General features: G+C 34.6%; 1 protein-coding gene and 1 pseudogene across 3 annotated transcripts in view; both read right to left on the minus strand.

The window, feature by feature from the left end:
- The window catches only part of CCSER1 (coiled-coil serine rich protein 1), a 1,315,617-nt gene that overhangs the window by 217,586 nt on the left and 1,081,707 nt on the right, over window positions 1-16,324 (minus strand). The window lies entirely within an intron of this gene.
- Window positions 1,807-4,771, minus strand: LOC123595318 (annotated as a pseudogene).

A 16,324-nucleotide genomic window follows, 5' to 3' on the forward strand; every position in this document is an offset into this window, starting at 1 on the left:
TAAGTTATGATTCTTTATAATAACTCATCAAAGTATGGCAAAAGATAGTTTGTATAACTTGATGACTTACCAAATTAATGGCATTTTAAGATAATTTTTTTCTCTTTCTTATGAACACATAATTTTCTGAGATGAGTAAGAACTAGGCATTTAAGAAACTGAAAATTATAATCCTCAAATTAATGAAGTCATATATGTTATCCTTGAAGGCTACAGCAGATAACTATTGTTTTTCTCAGCTAGCATCTAATTATCCTTCATGAAACCATATCCCAGTTTCCCTCTGAGGGAAAACATTCTTCCTCACATTTAATTCAAAAATATTTTGTGGAATTCACTTATACTTAAATCAGGACTACCGTTTTGTTAAGCACTGTGATTGGTTCACTAGTGTATATTTATGCTATCAGAACCAAAAGAACACCATGAGCCTTCTGCTGTAGGTACTGGGAATGAAAAAAGTAGTACTTGCCTTTGGACAGAAATATGAAGGATGTAGGGTGTTTCAACTACTGCTGCCATTTTCTTACCATGCAAAGCCGGAGACTGGAGTCTAACACAGCAAAAAATGGAGCCAGGACATTAAGAGATGCCAAAAATTGAGAGCTCTGTTTATTTCTAAATACAGCTGCCTCAAGGCAGCCCTACTCCTAACGTTCACTCTGATTAAGCAACTAGGACTTGGCCTTCTCTCACTTACAGAAAAATTTGATTCAAAAACAAAACTTCTTAAATGCTCCAAAAAAAAAAAAAAAGGCTCTATATAGGAATAATTTAAACTAATTAATTAATATGCTCATTAATTTAACTTAATATTTACTACCTATCCATTAGGTACGGCAAGTATTAATAATACTAATAATACTAATAATACTGGTAATACGGCAAGTACTAAAACCTGATTTAGAATCCATTTTGAATGATTTTATCTTTCATTTTTTTTTCCCTAGGACATCAAGTCTTCTTAAAACAAAGATGGACTCACCTGATATAATTTGAAGATTCCTAAACCAAAATAATTTTAGCACTGAAATAGAATTCTATAGGATAGAATACTTATAGAGGACTCATAGATAAATGTTACTTCTTTTCAGTCATGTTTGATATACTGACACTACATAAAATGTCATCTCCATAAAATGTCTCATTACATGGAAACATCAAAACAAATTAGTCATGAGTTAATACAATCTTTCAAAACTGGTTGGCTGACTAGATAGATTCCTTAAAAACAAAACAAAAGAACAAATCTTATGGTACAATGAATAAATTGTTTATTAGGTAAAGCATGAACTCTGGGAGAAAAGCTGGGCTTAATATCTACTAACAGTTACAATATCATGACTTTGTTGACTTTCTTAACCTTTTAAGGCATTATTCTCTCATTTGTAAAGGGAAGAAAATCACGCAAACTATATGGATTTTGTAAGGATGTATGTTGTAAGGAATATATAGCATATAGTACGTGACCTGATAAATAGTTATCATCCAATAAATATTGGTTTTAAAATTACTATCAAAATAATGTAATATTAGAATAAGTTGCGAGGTTTGAGAGAAAAAAACACAAACACTGAAATAAAAAATAACCTGGCTTAATTTTTCTCATGATTTCAGTAATTTTTTAAATTATTTTGTACTTGGACGTTTATTATATTCTTTTCTTTTTTTTTTTTGAAACACAGCCAATTTTATTCAAATTCCCCAAAATTTATACTCAATATGTTGTTTCTAAAATGTATATCATCCTTTATATACTGATTTTTTTATTTCATCTTTATTTTATAGTTTTTTCATCTTGTCTTCTACAGTTCCTCAACAGAAGCCAGAGTCCTGCATTGCCCAGTTAGGAGCCTCTGACCTACTATTCTAAGTTTCTTCTCAATATTCATGGCCAATATCTGATTTCTAAATGAAAGACTTTTGGTCTTTTCAGTCACTTGCTGATAGGGTAAGACTGTATTGTTACCCATAACCACATGACCTAATTCAGAATTCTTGGTATCCAGTCTAGCATTTCTAATCAAATTTACAATCCACCTTTCTTCTGGAGCCATGTATCTTCTGGAGGTTGTCTGCCAATACGTTAATGATGATACACTGGTGGATGCGACAAAAAGTCTCAAATATGAAGAGATGAGCATTTTCAATGAAATCCTCAAGACAAGCCACCAAGAAGTCATTCACAAGTCCTGATTCACATTCAGTTTTTTCTGAGTCCCATTAAAGTCAAAGTTAACATGAAAGCAAGCATTCAACAAATTCTGTAATTAGGTCTTCATATGTGTAAGACTCCTGTTGAATAACTTTAACCAGATCTTTTAGCACCATTCAGTGTTTTCAAATATCTTTGCTATGAACGGTTGTAGTCAAATAGCATAGAAAATATGGATGCACTGTTTGAATTGCTTTAAGATACTGTGGCTGGTAAAGGAAGAGATCAGTAATGTTATCACACCCTTTGGGTGGTTGACGAAAACAGAGACCAGTGGATGGCCATGCTTGCTCTTGAAGAAACTCAAGTAGGGGAACTCAGAATTATTTCCTATGGTCTCTTTTAATCATGTTAGGTCTTCCGTAGCTGCATCCCAATTCTGCATTATGATCTCAAAGGCCAGTTTTCCCCAGAGTGAACTCAAAGCATTTTTATCTGTTGCTAGAACCAACATTCTAAAGAAGTAAAGATACTCTGATGCTCCAGAATAATTCCCACATTCATATTGGAATCTTGCAGACCTGTAGAGTGTATCTAAATATTCCTGTTTAAAACTATGCTTGTCCTCTGTGTAGTCAAACAGCATCTAACCATCTGATTGACTGCACCTGCCTTGTAGTTTCTGGATCTTCAAACATCTTCACAATTGGTTCTGTTTCTGCCCAAAGCTGTTTCAGTTGTATAACCACTGTGGTTCTTTTCTCTCTCAAAGCATGTGGAATATCATCTGAATAAAGATTTTTGTATATATCCATAGCAAAGTATACCTTGCTGGTATTACTGAGAAAATCCCTTGTATCCCTTGTATTTCCCTTGTAATAATTCTTTTTTCATTATATATCTCTTTTATGGATAGAAACTTGAGCAGTGGAAAGACTAGATGCAGATCCAAAAAGTGTATGATGCGATTAGTCAAGTTGTATTCCACCATTTTGTCAAGGAAAGGGTGATTTTATAATTATTTCTTTAAAAATTTAGAGAATTAAAAATTTAGCACCATTCTTAAAATATTTAGAATTATCGCACAATTGAGAAAATGCAACTATATAGAAATCAACTTATAACAGATTATTTTCTTTAATATTGCTTTTTCTTGATATTATCTTTTTAAGTATGACATACAAGAAACTTATTATATTACCAAAGCTGTGAAGCACTGATGGAGTCCAAAAATCAAAGAAAATTTTTTTAAAAAGATAGCTCTCAAACTCTTTTTATGGTATGATGGGGAAAGCAGAAGAAAAATTGAATGGTAAATGAATAGTAGTCTTCAAGTAAATGCAATATTTTTGGTCAAAATGCCTGTTTTTCAAAAGACTGCCAAGTGGCACTTAAAAAGTTTGTGCTTTCTTAGGACAGATAAAAATTTATATTTAAAGGCAAAAGTACATTAGCCTGTGGACATCACAGGGAATTTTGATGGTTTCCAGTTTTCTGATCTTTACTTTTGGGAATATGTTAATAACATTTAACCAGAGAAATACTGAAAAACTGCATTAACTGGTTCCAAGTTCTATGTGAAGTGTTTTACATTATTTAATGTGCAGCATTTGTTCTAATTCTTACCTACAAGCCAGTCATTATATGTAAACTTAGATTTTAAGTGTGTTTTAGCTTATTTAACATAATTACATTTTGATCTTATTTCAAGGCACTTTAAGAGATTTTAAAACTTGTGCTTCCTTTTTTGTTCTTCTATTAATTATAATAGGTCAACTTGTTTATGTGGTCATTTATCTTGCTATTTTCACTGCCCTCACCTAATTTCTAAAAAAGTATCACATGATGACTCTTGAACTTTGATTCTTCCAGAATTAGAGTTGTTTTCTTAATGCCCAAAATCATGTCCCAAGGGACAATTCTCTGGACTTTTATGATATGCTTTAAAGAATCTGAAATAAACGATTTTCAGTGCATATTGCTATACCCTCCTTCATAAGGCTAGAGCATGCCTTGCACAGAGGATTCACCCTATGTTTTGTAGCATTGTCATTAATTAAACTCTTGTATTCTCAACTTAGCTTTTGTAATAAGTGTTATAATATGTAATGGCAGACAGCACAGCCCTGGCTGCAAAGGCTGCTAGGGAAGTCTAGGCTGGAGAGAAAGAAGGTTCAGAAACAATCTGGAGAGATTTACAAAACTCATCTAGATAATAAGATTATCTACCTACAGGGTAGGGTCAGCATTCAATCCGAAGGGGCTAAACAATCTTTAATCTGATCAAGGCTATTCTCAAGGGGTTTAGGGGGAATAGAAGGACAAAGCCATTGGGTTTGGTTAGGTGCTTAGAGACTGGACCTAAAATATTGAAAATGTTTTTATCTCACCTCCACCACCACACATACCTCCCTGCTATGTAATTTAAAATTTATACAATAACAAACTTGAATACAGTCTTTAAAAAGTACGGGGTCTCCCATCATGAGTTAATTTGTTTTTTTAATATAAAATCCTCATACATTAGTAACTTTACAAAAAGGCCTAATCTGGGGTGCCTGGGTGGCTCAGTCGTTTGGGCGTCCGACTTCAGCTCAGGTCACGATCTCGCCGGTCTGTGAGTTCGAGCCCCACGTCGGGCTCTGGGCTGATGTCTCAGAGCCTGGAGCCTGCTTCCAATTCTGTGTCTCCCTCTCTCTCTGCCCCTCCCCCGTTCATGCCCTGTCTATCTGTGTCTCAAAAATAAATAAACGTTAAAAAAAAAAAGTTAAAAAAAAAAAAAAGGCCTAATCTTCTCCCAGAGAATGTTGAAAAAAAATCTCCCTAGTTTTTGAGAGTGTCTGTGTTTACAGCTATCATGATTGAGGAGGAAAAGCCTGTAGGAACAGAACAAGATGGTTTTATCCAGGTTCACCAGGCTGGAGCTTAGAGTCCAAATTCAGACTCAGAAATAATCCAGAATAGGAATGAGGAACAAGGTGAATGCAAAAGGGCCAGCAGGCAAACCAGTCAGAGTCATCAGGGGTGAGGTGAAGCTGCAGCCCAAGTTCACAAGATAGAAAAGAACAACTGGACATCAAAACAGAAAAACAAAGCAGATTGCTTTCAGACATATTTCTTAAAGGGCTAGGCTGTCTAATATACTTCCAATTTTGATAAGGAACTAGACAGGGTTAATTCTATCAGATACAGCCTTTAGTAACATAAGGTAGTTAGACAAGACTTGACACAGTAAGAGAATATGTTTCTTTTGTCTATTACCTGGCGTCAATGTCTGTGTGTTAAATTAGGAAACTTTACCGTGGATATTCATATATCAGAGATAAGCATTCTTTTTCAAACATCTATTCAGTTCAAATAAATTCCTTTAAAAACATTTGTCTTAATTTTTCAAGAAAGATAGACTCTCTTCTCTTAACATCATTACAATAGCATCAGCAATCTAAACTTGACTTTTTCTAAAAATGGAACACATTTTATAATTGTTAGAAAACTAACATCTGTCTCTTGTGAGGAACTGTAATTACTGTGATCATCAACGTAATTGTGTAACAACTTCTATGAAAAAGGTACTACAAATGACCCTGTTTGTTTTTTTTTAATTTTTTTTTTCAACGTTTATTTATTTTTGGGACAGAGAGAGACAGAGCATGAACGGGGGAGGGGCAGAGAGAGAGGGAGACACAGAATCGGAAACAGGCTCCAGGCTCCGAGCCATCAGCCCAGAGCCTGACGCGGGGCTCGAACTCACGGACCGCGAGATCGTGACCTGGCTGAAGTCGGACGCTTAACCGACTGCGCCACCCAGGCGCCCCAAATGACCCTGTTTTAAATCAAGTCCATATGTACTTTATTTACATTTTTTAAATAAGGGGATGCATCCATATAGCTAATAAGGGAAGGCGTTCACTATATTCCTTTTTTTAATGTTTGTTTATTTTTGACAGAGAGGGAGGGAGAAACAGAGCATGAGTGGGGGAGGGGCAGAGAGAGAGGGAGACCCAGATTCAAAGCAAGCTCCAGGCTCTGAGCTGTCAGCACAGAGCCCAACGCAGGGCCCGAACTCACAGAATGAGAGATCATGACCTGAGCCGAAGTCAGACGCTCAACCAACTGAGCCACCCAGGTGCCCTCAATATATTCCTTAATAATTAAATCAACACAAAATACTATATTACCCAGGCACTGATAGTTTTCTTTGATGGTAGAAATTCAAAGCTCAGTTAAGTTTAACATTATGTTTCTGCAATTTTGAAGGCAGATATTAATTTCAATAGTAATATAGTAATATTTTTATGGAAATACAAATCTAGAAGCCTTATTCCATCTTAAACTCTACAAAAAACAGTTATTATTCAACTAATATTGACAATCTGTTTGAAATATGTATGATATCAATCAGCTTAGGCTTTAAGCCCTTTACGTCATGTCATTTTTTTTTAAGTTTATTTATTTATTTTGAAAGAGACAGAGACAGCATGGGGAGAGGAAGAGGCAAGAGGCAGACACTTAACTGACTGAGCCCCCCAGGTGCCCCTTATGTTATGCCAGTTTATCTGAAAAGTTAGTCTATTCCATATCTTCTCCAGTGAAAGTACTGAGTCTTTACTGTATATAAAAAGCATTTTATCAAAGATATTCCTTACATTAATTATGCCTCCAGTTACAGAAGTTTATTAAAGGAAAAGACAGACTCGATTTTGGCTCAGGTCATGATCTCAGGGCTCGTGAGTTTCTGAGCGCTGCATGGGGCTCTACGCTGACAGCATAGAGCCTGCTTGGATTCTCTCTCTCTCTCTCTCTCTCTCTCTCTCTCTCTGCACCACCCCTGCTCACATGTGGCAAAATCTCTTTTTCTCAAAATCAATAAATAAACATTTTTTAATTGTATAAAGGAAAAGACATAGCATAGCAAATACCAGGCTATCTTTTTGTGCAGTAGTAGCTAAGTACTAAAGATAAATGATTTTATTGACCAGCTCTATAGGATTAATTGATTTATAGATTATTAAATACTTGCATCTCATCAACTTCTATCAATAGGTAAAGATAAGTTCTAATTTTCAAACATACTCTTAGTCAAAGTAGAGTAAATGATACACATGCAAGGTGCACAGAAATAAAATGCATATATAATTACTCTTGGGCTGTATGTGTTAAAATGTAACTTGATGAAATAGAGATCTTAACAACAGTTAATGAATGTGTATAAACACAAACACCATTACAGTTGAATTTCAAATCTGTTCTTCTCTTACTATGTACACACACCTTCTTCCTTTATTCTCAGCTATGTTATATAAAAGTATGGCTCTGCTGAATTTGCTCTTTTCAATCTGCAACCAAAGCTATGAATAATAGAAGTAGGGGGGTGGGAATGAGAACACAGCAAATGGGAAGTAAAATATGGCCAGAAAATGATTTTGTGATTTTTTATGTATGGTACATTGTGAAAATGTATCCACAACTCAAACGACTTTGCATCATTGGCAGTGATGGTCGCATATTGGCAATCTTTCTTGTCTTTTTAAACTCTGAATCAATTCCCAGTCTACATGATTTAAGCATGTTTATGTCCCTGTTTCTTTGTGATGCTGCTAAAGAAATTACCACCATTGTCCACAATCACACTCAGCCTGACAGCTTCAATGCTGTCTTTCTTCACCTGAAATTTTTCCAGCTTTTCCTATAGGCATAAAACCAGTACCACTGAGAGAAGTTCTCATTTTTTCTCTTTTTGCTCATGTTGTGGATAATTGTTATAATGCTCCCTCTGTGCTTAGTCAAGGGAAACAATTTCCACTCCATTCCCTATGAGAGAAAGATCCCTTTCTCTAACCCTGCCTTATTTATTCCCCCCAACAGAATGAATAGAATGAGTGACTGTCTCATTCATGACATTGGGAAAATGCCCAATATGAATGCCCTGCTTACTCTTTTTGGTCCTCTCTCCTCTCCTTCAGACCTCCCTTCCTGATGTATTTTCCCCTTGAACAATAAACTCCCAGGGAATTGAGGGAGGCCAGGGAGTGAGGATAGCTGCTTACTCTGTAACAGGGTAGGGGAGTTCACATACGGGTGGGGTGGGGAAATAGAAAGTACATTTTGGCCTCACTTTCTCCCTGTGACTCCTCTCCAGCTTTATCTGACCTTTACCTCCTTTACTGTAGGAACTATTTTCCCACTGGCTTAGAACACTTATAGCCCATATAGAATATGGAGGCTCCAGGCTTAAAAATCCCAACTCAGAAATGACTGTTCTAATTCCCGTGATATTAGAAAGAATACACACTACTTTTCCTCAGAATAACACCAGTCTTTCAACTAAAAAAAAAAAAAAAAAAAAAAAAAAAAAAAAAAAAAAAAAAAAGATTACAGAGGCAGCTGGGAGGTTTAGTTGGCTAAGGTCCGACTTTGGCTCATGTCATGATCTCGAGGTTCATGAATTCGAGCGTTACATCAGGCTCACTGCTGTTGGTGCAGAGCCCCCTTGGGATCCTGTCTCTCTCCCTCATTCTCTGCCCCTTTCCCACTCCTGTCTCTCTCTTTCTCAAAATAAATAAATAGACTTAAAACATACAAAAAATAAATTTAGAAGCCTTATTTCATCCCAGTGGGAAAACCCTTAGGGTAGATTCAAGATGTACAAACACTGAAATTTTTTTGATTTTACATTCTTTCACATTCCAGCTCATGTTGGCTTTTATGTACCTGGTAAATATATCTTCCCCAGTGTGTTTTACATGTGAAAGAAACAAGAAACAGATATAATCTCATTATAGAGAAACCAACACACACACATATATGACTGGATACAAAAACTGTCCCACTCAACTACATGTCACACACACATGAAAATGCATTTGTCAACAGAAATTAAATGGTGCATATCTATTCAGACTTCTCTGATCAGTAAAAAGTGTTTTCTACCTTGCTTTGTAGGGTTTTTTGGGGTGTGTGTGTTGTTCTCCTTTTAACTTCCTCTTTAGGCTGATTTTGGATAGCAGCAACTGCTTTCCTCATGCCTCCCCACCCAAAACTGCAAACTATACAGTACATTGCATGTAGATGTTTATTGAATATTTTAATTTATTTAATGTATTAAGAAACACATCTAAGGAAAACCTTATGGATAGACTTATAGTCAAGACCCAGGCACACGTTCCCTGGGAAGCATGTGAAATTGAGATAACTATGACGCTGAATAAAAGACTGGGCTTGAGAAGGTATGAGCAAGTAACATTTGATTAGAAATAAAGAGACTTGGAATAAATACGGGGGTACAACTGTCTAACAAAGTCGCCCCAAGATTTTGGCATTAAGTGTGCAGAATCAACATTCTCAGTAATCTCATAGAATAGCTATTCCATTTTCTCAAAGTTTTCATTACTTAATTTTATAAACGTTGGACTATTTAAAAATCACACTGAATATCCTTTCAATCTAACTCTTTTAAGTTGCTAAATTGTTTGATTTAACTCAGCAAAATCCTAAAAATTTAAAATTTAGTGCAATGGTTAGATTGTGCTTATTTTCCAAAACACATGAATAACTTCTCAGTAATTGTTTTACCTCTGTTGTCAGTAAAATTTATTTTAAATGCAGAAAGGCTGCCACTTAATCTATTTTAAAAACTAATATGAAATGTTTTAATGTAATCACTCAAACTTAAGTTCAATCAATCAGAAAACAGTTCATTCTGCCTTGCTCTTTTGTTATTCATGTGTTATTTTCCTATAATATCAGATCCCAGCTCCTAGTTAATAGCTAAATTTAATCAGTTGTTTTAAACTATAAATTTCTTAACAGTATTATACAAATTACACATATAAATTGCATTATTGTTATTATATAAATGATGACATCACTTATTTATATACATGATAGCACCATAATTAAATTGGGTATATGTGATTGTTTATTTGAACTCAAGGTGGTGTTCTACCTTACTCCACTTCAAGAGCTGAAAGTTATGATTGAAGAAAATAGGAGATACAACATAATGTGAAGGTAAGTTGAAAAATGAAAATCCGCATTGTGTTTTAGCCTTGATAATGGAAGGAAGGAGGGAGAGTGGGGGAGGGAAATGAACATAATAGTAACATGATCTTTGCCTTCAGACTAAAAAGGAAAAAATGTTTTACAGATAGCGAGAGTCCTTCCCAGAGTTTATAATGCTTTCCTCAGCAAATAAGTTGATTGCAAGTGAATAATTTTTCAGGTGACATAACACTTGCAACTCTAGAAGACGACTCACATTTCCATTCTGAAGAGTTCTATGATAAACAAGTTATTTTATCTGATATACAGTGACAGATGATTAAGATAGTGCATTATACTGTATTCAGAATTCTTTTTTTCAAGACTATCAATCCAACCATAATGGTATGTTATAAAAGCATGTACACTCGGACAATTCCTCTCATAACAATAGCATTCCAAATGTTTCTGCAGATGTTTGGTGAAGATTGCTTTTGTGACAAGAATGGATGTTTAGATGCTTATAAGCATAAAAATCTAACACAAGAACAAGGAGAAACATTCTCCCACGAGAGTTAGATTTGTTCCTCTCAAGCAGTTTGGAACTGAAGTTTCAACGTGGAACATTGAATAGTAAGTTTTTATCCATATTACAGAATAATGTACATTATATCACCATTTTTAATGGAGCAGAGAGAGTATCTCTCCCAAGAAACAAAGCTTTATTTTACTTTACAGGAAAAATGTCAAGACTTTACTATATAAAAAGTGGGTTCAGATTCCACTCAGTTATTTAGCAGCATGGCAATAGACAATGGGACTATAAACTAAACAATATAAAAAGTTGATATTCCACCAACCTGTATTTGTCCATTAAAGCCACTGTTAAGCCTGATGGACATTGCAACTGCTAATACTCTTACTGTTTATTTCCTACTTCCTTCTGTAGCATTATAATAAGTAATCACAATTGAGGCAAAGTGTTCTCCCTTTTTTTATTGGAACATACAGAATCTATTATATGCGACTATTGAAAAGTTTTTATATGAAAAACAAAACTTTCCAATAGCTGCATAACAAAAGGAACTAGAGACTCTGGTACCTAGAGAATTACAGATGCATTAATGATTATTTTCCATTATTCCAGTGTATTTATTCTTACATACATCCTGTTCCTAAATGACTTAAAGTTAACTTAGTATTTACATCAAAAATTTTCCATATTTTTAAAGCTTTAACTTAAATTCCAGTTAGCTAACATATAGTGTAATATTGGTTTCAAGTGTACAATATAGTAATTCAACAGTTCCATACAGCACTTGGTGCTCATCACATGTGTAGTCCTTATTCTCCATTATCTATTTTACCCATCCCCCTCCCTACCTCCAAGCTGGTAACCATCAGTTTGTTCTCTATACTTAAAAGTCCTTTTCTTTGTTTGCCACCTCCACTCTTTTTTTCCCCTTTGTTCACTTGTTTCGTTTCATAAATTAACATATGAGGAAAATCATATGGTATATGCTTTTCTTTTACTGACTTATTTCACTTGGCTTAATACTGTCTAGCACCAGCCATGTTACTGCAAATGGAAAGATTTCATTCTTTTTTATGACTAATATTCCATTGTATATGTATACCATTTCTTCTTTATCCATTCACCAGTTTATGCACACTTGGGCTGCTTCCATATCTTGGCTAGTGTAGATAATGCTGCTATAATTTTTGGAGTGCATGTAATCCTTTGAAAGAGCATTTTTGTATCCTTTGTGTAAATACCTGGTAGTGCAATTGCATGATCATAGGACAGTTCTATTTTTAACTTTCTGAAGGACCTCTATACTGTTTTCCACATTGGCTGCACCAGTTTACATTCCCACCATCACTGAAAGAGGGTCCCCTTTTCTCCACATCCTCACCAACACCTGTTGTTGATTTTAGCCATTCTGACAAGTGTGAAGTGATATCTCATTGTAGCACTGATTTGTATTTCCCTGATGATGAGTGATGTCAAGCAGCTTTTCATATGTCTGTTGGCCATCTGCATGACTTCTATGGACAAATGTCTGTTCATGTCTTCTGCCCATTTTTAATTAGATTATTCTTTTTAGGGGTGTTGAGTATTAAAAGTTCTTTATATATTCTGGATACTAACACTTAACAGGTATTTCATTTGCAAATGTTTTCTCTCATTCCATAGGTTGCCTTTCAGTTTTATTGATTGTTTCCTTCACTGTGCAGAAGATTTGTATCTTGAAGAAGTCTCAATAGTTTATTTTTACTTTTGTTTCCCTTGCCTTAGGAGATATATCCAATAAGCAGTTGCTATGGCTGATGTCAAAGAGGTTACTGCCTTCATTCTCCTCTAGGATTTTTATGGTTTCAGGTCTCACATTTAGGTCTCTAATCCATTTTGAATTTGTTTTTTGTGTTTGGTGTAATAAAATGGTCCACTTTCATTCTTTTGCATGTTACTGTCCAGTTTTCCAAAACACTATTTGCTGAAGAGGCTATATTTTTTCCACTGAATATTATTTTCTTGCTTTATCAAAGTTTAATTGACTATGTAGTTGTGGGTTCATTTCTGGGGTTCTATCCTGCTCCATTGATCTATGTGCCTATTTTTGTGCCAGTACCATACTGTTTTGATTACTATAGATTTGTAATATAACTTGAAACCTGGAATTGTAATGGCTCTAGCTTTGCTTTTCATTTTCAAGGTTGCTTTGGCTATTCAGGGTCTTTTGTGGTTCCATACAAATTTTAGGATTGTTTGTTCTAGCTCTGTGAAACACGCTATTGGTATTTTGACAGGGTTTGCTTTAAATGTGTAAATTGCCTTGAGTAGTATAGACATTTAGTAACATTTGTTCTTCTAATCAATGAGCATGGAATGTTTTTCCATTTCTTTATGTCATCTTCAATTCGTTTCATCCATGTTTCATATTATCAGAGTACACATCTGTCACTTCTTTGGTTAGATTTATTCCTAGGCATCTTATTATTTTTGGTTCACTTATAAATGGAATTGTTTTCTTAATTTCACTTTCTGCTGCTTCATTATTAGTGTACAGAAAGTGACAGATTTCTGTATATTGATTTTGTATTCTGGAACTTTACTGAATTCATTTATCAGTTCTAGGATTTTTTGGTGGAGTTTTTTGGGTTTTCTATACGGAGTATCATGTCATCTGAGAAAGAGTGGAAGTTTGACTTCTTGCTTGCTGATTTGGATACCTTTTATTTTTTTGTTGTCTCATAGTTGTGTCTAGGACTTCCAGTACTATGTTGAATGAAAGTGGTTAGAGTGAACATCCCTGTCTTATTCCTGACTGTAGAAGAAAACCTCTCAGTTTTCCCCCATTTAGGATGATATTAGCCATGGATTTTTTTATATATGGTCTTTATTATATTGAGGAATATTTCCTATAAACCTACTTTGTTGAGGGTTTTTATCATGAATGGATGTTGTAAGTTGCCATACATTTTCTTTCTGCAACTATTGAAATGATCACACGGTTCTTATCCTTTGTTTTACTAATATGGTATATCAGATTGATTGATTTGTAAATATTGAACCACCTTGCAACCTAGGAATAAAACCCCCTTCATCATGTTGAATGATTATTTTTAATGTTTTTATTTATTTTGAGAGAGAGAGACTGGGAAGGGCAGAGAGAGAGGAGACAGAGAATCACAAGCAGGCTCCCCACTGTCAGCACAGAGCCCCACATGGGGCTCTATCCCATGAAATGTGAGATCATGACCTGAGCTGAAATCAAGAGTTGGATACTCAACTGACTGAGCCACCTAAGTGCCCCAAAGTGAATGATGTTTTTAATGCACTGTTGGATTCAATTTGCTAGTATTTAACTGAGAATTTTATATCTGTGCTCATCATGGATATTGGCCTGTAATTCTATATTTTAGTGCAGTCTGTAATCTAGTTTATTTATCAGGGTAATGCTGGCTTCATAGAATGAATTTGGAAGTTTTCCTTTCTTTTCTATTTTTTGGAATAGTTTGAGAAGAATAGGCATTTACTTTTCTTTAATGTTTGGTAGAATTCCCCTGGGAAGCTATCTTGCCCTGGACTTTTATTTGTTTATGTGTTTGTTTTATTTATTTTTGAATACTGATTCAATTTCCTTGCTAGTTATCAGTCTGCTCAAGTTTTTTATGTCTTCTTGTTTCTGTTTTGGTAGTTTATATGTGTCTAAGACTTTGCCCATTTCTTCCATGTTCCCCAATTTGTTTGCAGATCATTTTTCACAATATTCTCTCTTAATTTTTGTATTTCTGTGGTATTGGTTATTTCTCCTCTCACATTTTTTGTTTGATTTAATTGTGTCATTTCTCTTTTCTTTTTGATAAGTCTGCCTAGAGGTTTATCAATTTTATTACTTTTTTCAAAGAACCAGCTTCAGGTTTCATTGTCCTGTTCTATTATATTTTTAGTTCTATATTGCCTATTTTTGCCCTAATCTTTATTATTTCCTTATTTCCTTCCTTCTGCTGGCTTTAGGCTCCATTTGTTGTTCTTTTTCTAGCTCCATTAGGTGTAAGGTGAAGTTGCTTATTTGAGATTTTTCTTGCTTCTTGAGGTAGGCCTGTATTGGTATATACTTTGTTTTTTAGGATCGCTTTTACTGCATCGCAAAAGTTTTGGACCATTGTGTTTTTATTTTCACTTGTTTCCATGTATTTTTTTTTCTTTTTTGCTTTCCTAGTTGACCCATTTATTATTTAGTATCATGTTCTTTAACCTCCATGTACTTGTGATCTTTCCAAATTTTTTTTTTTCTCGTGGTGGACTTCTAATTTCATAGTATTATGGTCAAAAAAGGTGCATGGCAGGATTTCAGTCTTTTTGTATTTGTGGAGGCCTGTTTTGTGACCTAGTATATGATCCACTCTGGAGCATGTTCCATGTGTACTTGAAAAGAATTTGTATTCTGCTCTTTTAGGATGAATTATTCTGAATATATCTGTTAAGTCCATCTGGTCCAGTGTGTCATTCAAAACCATTGTTTCCTTGTTCATTTTCTGTTTAGATAAACTGCCCATCAAGTGGGGTGTTAAAGTCCCCTACTATTATTGTGTTATTAATTATCAGTTAATAAAAAAATAACAATTTAGGTTTGTTATTAATTGTTTTATATATTTGGGTGCTTCATGATGCGGGTATAAATATTTACAGTTGTTATATCTTTCGTTATATCTTCTTGGTGGAATGTCCCCTTTATGATCATATAATGCCCTTTTTTGGTCTCTTTTTACAGTCTTTGTTTTAAAGTCTAATTTGTCCAATGTAAATATTGCTACTCCAGCTTTTTTTGACATCCATTTGGGTGATAATTATTTCTCCACCCCCTCACTTTCAATCTGCAGGTGTCTTTAGGTCTAAAATGAGTCTTGTAGGCAGCATAAGACGGGTCTTTTTTGTTTGTTTGTTTTTGTTTTGTTTTGTTTTGATCTATTCTGATACCCCAGTCTTTTACATTTACATTTAAATGTAATTTAATGGACTAGTAATAGACTAGTAATGGATTAGTAATGGACTAGTAATGGATTAGTAATGGACTAAATGTAAGTTTAGTCCATTTACATTCAAAATATTTATTGATAGATATGTATTTATTGTCATTTTATTACTTGTTTTGTTGTTTCTGGAGAGTTTTTTGATTCTTTCTTGTCTTTGTCGCTTTTGGTCTATCCTTTCCACTCAAAGAGTCCCCTTGAATATTTCGCGTAGGGCTCATTTAGTGGTCACGAACTTATTTAGCTTTTGTTTGGAAAACTGTTTATCTTTCCTTCTATTCTGAATGAGAGCCTTGCTGGGTAGAGTATTCTTGGCTGCCATTTTTTTCCAATTCAGCACTTTGAATACAATATGCCACTCCCTTCTGGCTTGCCAAATTCCTTAAGACATCTCTAGTTACCCTTAATAGATTTTCCCTTGTAAGTTAAGGACTTCTTTTGTCTTGCTACTTTTACGATACTTTCTTTATCACTGTATTTGGCAAATGTAATTACAATATGTCTTAGTATTGGTGTACTTTTGTTGATTTTGATGGGAGTTGTCTGTGCCCCCTGGATCTGGATGTCTGTTTCCTTCCAAATAGTAGGGAAGTTTTCTGCTTTATTTTTTGAAATAAATTTTCAGCCTTCATTTCTCTCTCTTCTTCTGGG

This window comes from Leopardus geoffroyi, chromosome B1, assembly GCF_018350155.1.
Source record: "Leopardus geoffroyi isolate Oge1 chromosome B1, O.geoffroyi_Oge1_pat1.0, whole genome shotgun sequence".
In the NCBI taxonomy this organism is placed as follows: Eukaryota; Metazoa; Chordata; class Mammalia; order Carnivora; family Felidae; genus Leopardus; species Leopardus geoffroyi.